This window comes from Molossus molossus, unplaced genomic scaffold, assembly GCF_014108415.1.
Source record: "Molossus molossus isolate mMolMol1 unplaced genomic scaffold, mMolMol1.p scaffold_m16_p_32, whole genome shotgun sequence".
Taxonomy (NCBI): Eukaryota; Metazoa; Chordata; class Mammalia; order Chiroptera; family Molossidae; genus Molossus; species Molossus molossus.
In genome coordinates this window covers 1,179,150-1,185,752 of record NW_023425369.1, presented here as the reverse complement: position 1 = coordinate 1,185,752, position 6,603 = coordinate 1,179,150, and the positions used below count along the sequence as shown (strand labels likewise).

At 43.3% G+C, this 6,603-nt stretch overlaps 1 pseudogene; it reads left to right on the top strand.

Annotated features, from left to right (window-relative positions):
• Positions 1 to 989: 989 nt before the first annotated feature.
• On the top strand, positions 990 to 4,508 carry LOC118643221 (annotated as a pseudogene).
• The last annotated feature ends 2,095 nt before the right edge of the window (positions 4,509 to 6,603 follow it).

Sequence of the window (6,603 nt, the reverse complement as noted above, 5' to 3'; positions counted from 1 at the left end):
CTCTCAAGTTATTATTATTCTCTTGATGGAGTGACTTTACTTTCTGAGTTTCTTGGTCTCAGATGCTGCAGGAAAGTTAGGCAATCTGCCACCACAAAGCTGCCTGACCACAAAGAACCAACAAGATCTGGTGCCCTTCCCACTGCCAAACATTTGGAGTTCTCTTCCTCTTCAGATGGGTTGAGTAACTTCTGGCATCAAAGGACTCGCCACTCTCCAAGCGGTCCCTGGATTATAGGGAGGCTCTCAAAGGAAAGAGTACACCTCTGCTGGATGTGTGTTTTCTCTGAAATTAATATGGCAAGAGAATTCACCCTAAATTTATTTCATTAGAAGCCTAGAATTTAAGTCTATATTATTGCCACTGCCACTTATCACAAGGAAGCTAACAAGGAATGGCTTGTGTAATATGACAGGTGTCCCTGGGCAGAATCCATCAAGTCATGTGTCTGATTGGATAGGGTTTAGTCTGCTGGGTGCGATGCTTTATACCACAATCATGGTATAACTCGAAGACCTGTCCTCTAAATGGGCATCTGGCACCATCCCTTCTCACCTCCAGGTTTCCACACAGCAGAAGTGCGACTCGGATTCTGAACTCTGCCTCAGCAACAGAACCAAGAGGGACTGGAAGATCTCAGGATGAACATGGATCATATCCTGATTCTTGCTAATTCTACTAAGTGCTTTTCTCCTGAATGGTTTTAGAGCAGGTATTGACTTGTTATTCTTCACAAACTCTCTGTAAGTCTGAGAACATTTTTTATGTCTGTTTTTTCACTTGGGAAGATCTGAGACAGAGATTTTTAAGCCTCCTAAAGTCCACAAGTCAGTCAGCAAAGCTACACTACAAGTTCTGCTGAACTTTTCCTGAGAGAAAAGGAAAGATGTGTGATTGGGCCCCCAAATTGAAAAATCAAGGAAGAGTTAGTTGATCCTTAACTGAGAAGTTGTTTAGGAAGAGAGGAAAGGGGTCACAGCCCGGGGACATGACCTGTCAGCACTTGGTCAACATGTGCATCCTCTCTAAGTCTCAGTTTCTCTTTCCTGTGAATGAGGTCAAATAGCATCAGCACTAGACAGTGGCTGAAGGTAAGATAACATACATTAAGCTCAGATGCAATGGGATTTTGTCCTCCAATATGGATCTAGCTTAGAATGGAGCTGGTCCCCTGCGGCTTTGCTTCAGCAGTCCTGACCCTCACTGCTAACTCTGGATCGGGGTCACAGTGAAAGAAAAATGGCCCAGATGGGACTATCAATCTTCATTTTTCTCTCAAACATTTAAGATAGGTCACAAAATTAATCCATGCAATTCTTGTTAGCAACCGCTGTGGTCTCCGAATCCCCCAGGATTTGCTCAGCCGTTTGCTCTCACCAAATCCACAGCCACCTTTCCTGCCCCCATCTTTGCCCCAGATCCCTTGCTCCTCCGTGCACATTGCCTCTCCTCTCTCCAGCTCCAAGAACCTTTTTTTTCCCCCACAAAAATCTGTGCATGTGGCTTTTGTCCTATTTTTCCTTGAAAAAAGCAGGGTTGGAGAAGATGTTGAGGCGAAGGGGCCCAGGGAGCTATGAACTCCCACACATTAATAATGTTTATACCATCTCACAGAATTAAAACACAGGGTTCTTTATTTTCTCAAGTATTATCTTGGTATATATAGTTTTTAAATTTCCCAGGAGTTTAAATAAAACATTTTATATGGTCCATAAATTGTGATATTAGCCTTTGGATGGCATGGGAAACACTATAACTTTTTCCTTGCCATCAAAATCATGACCAGCATCGCTGCAACACAGTACATTTTACAACCCTCCCTGGATTTTTTCTTCATTCCAATTTTTATTTATATTTTAAGAGTAATTCAACTAAAGATTCCTTTTTCTTTTTAACTTAGCTGAAAACATATTTTCCACTCTTGACATAGCCATGCTGAATTCTAAAATGTTAAGTCTATTTCCGTGGATTACTTATAAAATAAGAATATTTATCATTGAATATACACTTATACCATAAGGGGACAAGCTTGAAGACTGCATATATCATACAAAGTTTAGATTTTTTTATTTATAAATGTTAATTGACAAGTGATATAATGACAGCAGTCAGTCTTAGAACTGTTTAAGTAAAAAAAAAACAAACCAGAAGAAATTACATTTCTATAAAAGCTAGTAACCTACCAGTATTTTAAACCCAGACCCTCTCATCTGACTTCTTTTTTTTTTTTATCCTCACCCAAGGACATTTTTCCATTTTTTGTTCAGATAGAGTGGGCGGGAGAGAGAGGGAGAAACATCGATGAGAAAGGGACACATCAAGTGGTTGCCACCCGCACGACCCAACCAGGGCCGGGGACAAACCGCAACCGAGGTACGCGCCCTTAGCAGGAACCGTACCTGGGTCTCTCGACTGCAGGACGATGTTCTAACCGCTGAGCCAAACCGGCCAGGGCTCATCTGACTTCTTGATCTGTTTTGTTCCCACACATCAGTTGTTCCTTGCTTTCTGTCCTCACACCACTTGCCATGAATGCTTCTCACCCCCCAGCCTTTCGCCCTGTCCATGGCCGTCTGCCCTGCAGCGAGGGACTGTCTCTTTTTTGTTTTGTTTCGTTTTTTTCATTTATCTTCAGATAGAGTGGGAGGGAGAGAAGTAGGAAGAGAGAGAAACATCGATGTGAGAGAGACACATCGACTGGCTGCCGCCCACACGACCCTAAACGGGGCGGGGGACAAACTGCAATTGAGGTACGAGTCCTTAGCGGGAACCAAACCCAGGTCTCTCTGGACCACTGACACTCTAACCGCTGAGCCAAACCGGCCAAGGTGACTGTCTCTTTTTTGTCTACCCCTTTAGTCCCCTCAAATAGTCCCCATGTTCCTCACTTGTTACTATTAAGCTAAAATGGACACCAAAAGTTAAAAATATAAACACTCAAAACATTTTCACCTAAAACTCTTTGCTTAAAAACCAGATTTAACTGGACCTGCTCCTAAGAAGAAATGCATTCATCTGACAACCTGTGATAGGAGGGGAGAAAGTCGCTGAGCTGAGCTGAGCTGAGACGAAGGCAGAGATTAAGCCAGGGAGGAGAACAAGGGTCACTGCAGAGTTCCTGGTGTCAGCCACGGGGATGGAGAACAAGCAGTGAAGGGCCTCGAGTCTCAGGCACTGGCTTGGTCTGTTACTTGGCCATCACTTCACAGACAGCAGTTTATCTCTCACTTAACCAGATCATCTTCAAGAACCAATATGCTTGTTATTCTCATTTTCTTTCCTGCCATTTGGCAAAAATGGTACGACCATCCACCCTCCTCTGAGCACCTTCCGCAGGGAGATCGCTGGAAGTGACTAGAAATCGGGAGAGCTCCCGACAAGCACTTGTAATTAGCCAAAGTGAATCAATCACACAGTTGCCAGCCTATGTTAGAAGAACACAGATGTCCTTTGAAATAAAACCATGAAAAACAACCACCAAAGATTTTTTTTCTGAGTCATGGGATGATGGGCAATTTCTTTAAAATGTTCTTGTTTATTCAAATTTTCTAATTTTTTCTAAAGGGACATGTATTGCTTGAATAGTAAGAAAAACATGAAGAATTTTATGACAGTTTTTTATCTAATTTTTTTGGAGGGGATGGATGTTTGTGATTTTTTTCATGACTGTTCTATTCTAAATTATATGGTATTTAAGTAAATTAATAACTGGATTGTTACATTAATTGGCAGGTGAGCTGCTGCTGACTTCGGATATCCTGTGGGTGGGTAACTGTGGAGCTCCGAGACACCGTTGGTTTTGTGAGTGAGAAAAATCACAGTTTCTATCAAGAACGTTGAAGCCTGTTTGTACCCTCTGCTACAGTCAAAGCCTGTGTTCTGCAGACTCTATTGGCGGTGAGGTTCTCTCTGTTCAGTCATTCTAGTGTCGAGCAGGTGGCTGAGGCAGAATGGCTTCTTTCCGATTTTCCTTCAGAATAGGGACTTTCTGAGATTCTGTGGCCTCCCATAGAAAACTCTTGGTTAAAAAAAAATTTTTAATAGCTCTATCTATTTGAAAAATAATTCCAGTGGCAGGGAAACAGAAGCAGCCATGGCCCCAGCTGGGGAGATACGGTGGGCGTTCAAGCTCTTGTGTCGTTACCTTTCAGAGGGGCTATTGGACTGGCTTCTCTTATGCTGGGACGTGCCTTAGAGGATCGTGGTGTTTACTGGCTCTGGTTCGTCCTGATATTTCACGCCATCGCTCCTGCTCCCCATTTCATTGCCAAAAGAGTGACATGTGACTCTGATGCCATGAGCAGTGCCTGCCGGGAACTGGCATGTTTTCCCTACCGGAACTGTTGTTTCTGCCTTCGGATTTCCTGTTGTTCTTGCTCGTGTGGCTGTGATCAAATGCAGAGCCTGTGGCCTTGTGCTGGCAGGCGATGCAGTCATTTTCCTTACAATTCAAGGTTTTTTCCTTGTATTTGGAAGAGGAGATGATTTTGGCTTGGAGCAGTGGTAGCACTATATTCTGATAAAATGCATGTAGCCCTGGCCGGGTTTGCTCAGTGGTTAGAGGATGGACCTGCAGACCAAAGGTTTGCATGTTCGATTCTGGTGAAGGGCACGTGTCTCGGTTGTGGTTCATCTCCGGCCCTGGTCTGATTGTGCAGGAGGCAACCAGTTGATGTGGCTCTATCACATCGATGTTTCACTCTCTCTCCCTCCCTCCCATTCTATCTGAAGATCAATAGAAAAATATCCTCAGGTGAGGATTTTTAAAAAATGCATTTAATTTCTTAACATTCATGCTATATGTATGTGTGTGCACATGTGGCCTTTTGCTGTGAATTCAATATATTAGGTTCTTTTTTTTTTTTTACTTTTATATCATGTTCACTTTAAGGAGAACTACATGAGAAAGAGATTCATTTTATTACCAGCAAATAGACCACTCCATTTACTCAAGTTATTTGGCTATTCATACAGTCATGGTGCTCTCAGAAAATATATTAACACAGTCTTGTAGCCAGCTGCTCACATATGCAATGTAGCTACACCTTTTGCCTGGGGATGTGCTTGGATAGGAGCAGGTCCCAGTTCTGCTCAGGATTTCTAAGATACATTTGTGGCCCAAGCGGACAGAGGTGGCTCCCTCTGTGTGTGGTAGACCTTTGTTTCTCAAAGTATGGGCCACAGACCAAGAGCTCTGGCATCTCCTGGGCACTGACTACAAATGCAGAACCTGAAGCCCCACCCCAGACCTAGTGCATTTTGATGAGATCCCAAGGATCGAATGAGAAGTGCTGCCATAAAGGACTAAGCATCACATGTAGTGCTCCGGACAGAAGGACCCCAGAGCCCTGCTGGGATGCAGGGGAGGGAGGCCAGGAACCAGTCCCTGCTTTAGCAAGATAAGGAAGGATAGGTAATTCTGTTTAATTTCCTTTTCTAATCTGACACTTCTGTCCTGCTCCTTCCCTGTGCTGTCCCCACTTGCCCCAAACACACACTCTTAGAAGTTCTGATTTTCCCTGGCTTCTTTTTTTTTTTTTTTTTTATCCTCACCCGAGGATATTTTTCCATTTTTTTGTACAGATAGAGTGGGAGGGAGAGAGAGGAAGGGAGAGAGAGAGAGAGAAACATCGACGTGAAGGGACACATCGAGTGGCTGCCACCCGCACGACCAACCAGGGCCGGGGACAAACTGCAACCGAAGTACGTGCCCTTAGCGGGAACCGAACCTGGGTCTCTCCGGACCGCAGGCCGACGCTCTAACCGCTGAGCCAAACTGGCCAGGGCTTCCCTGGCTTCTTTATGGCTCTGGTGCCTCCTTTCTACAGAAACATGGAACCAAGTAAGCAAGCAGAGGGTGAGCTGCTTCATTTTACTTACGTGTTGATGTAGTTATTGTCTTTTATGCCCTGTAGCTCTTTTTATTTATTTGATACTACTTTAGGCCACTTTTTTTTTTTTTAATCCTCACCTGAGGATATTTTTCTATTTATCTTCAAATAGAGTGGGAGGGAGAGAGAGAGAGAGAGAAACACTGGTGTGAGAAGGACACATAAAGTGGTTGCCACCCACATGACCCCAACCAGGGCCCGGGCGAACCACAACTGAGGTACGTGCCCTTGACCGGAATCAAACCTGTGACTCATTGGTCCATGGGCTGACACTCTAACCGCTGAGCCAAACGGGCCAGGGCTAGGCCACTTTTAAATGAATCCTTAGGAATACATATCATGCTGGGTCCTATAATCACAGTTTTTCTAGCTCAACTTTATGTCCACGACCTAATGAGAAAGAGAAATACAGGAATTAGAACTACTTAATCAGAATAGCAAAAACAGGGATTTTAGAATATTGTTAATGTGCAATAACTGACACACATTCAAAACACCCTTTAAGTCTGTAATCTGAGTAATTAGCATACCCCTTCATATTCTGGAATCACATTGGGACTAGGAGAAGATAAACGTGATACCTAAAACGACAATATGCAAAGTTATACTTTGACATTGTGCATGATTTTATGTTTTTGTTATTCTATGTATATATAGAATTGAAGTTATTATTTCCAGTATTTATATTAGAAAAATTATAAACAGTTTATA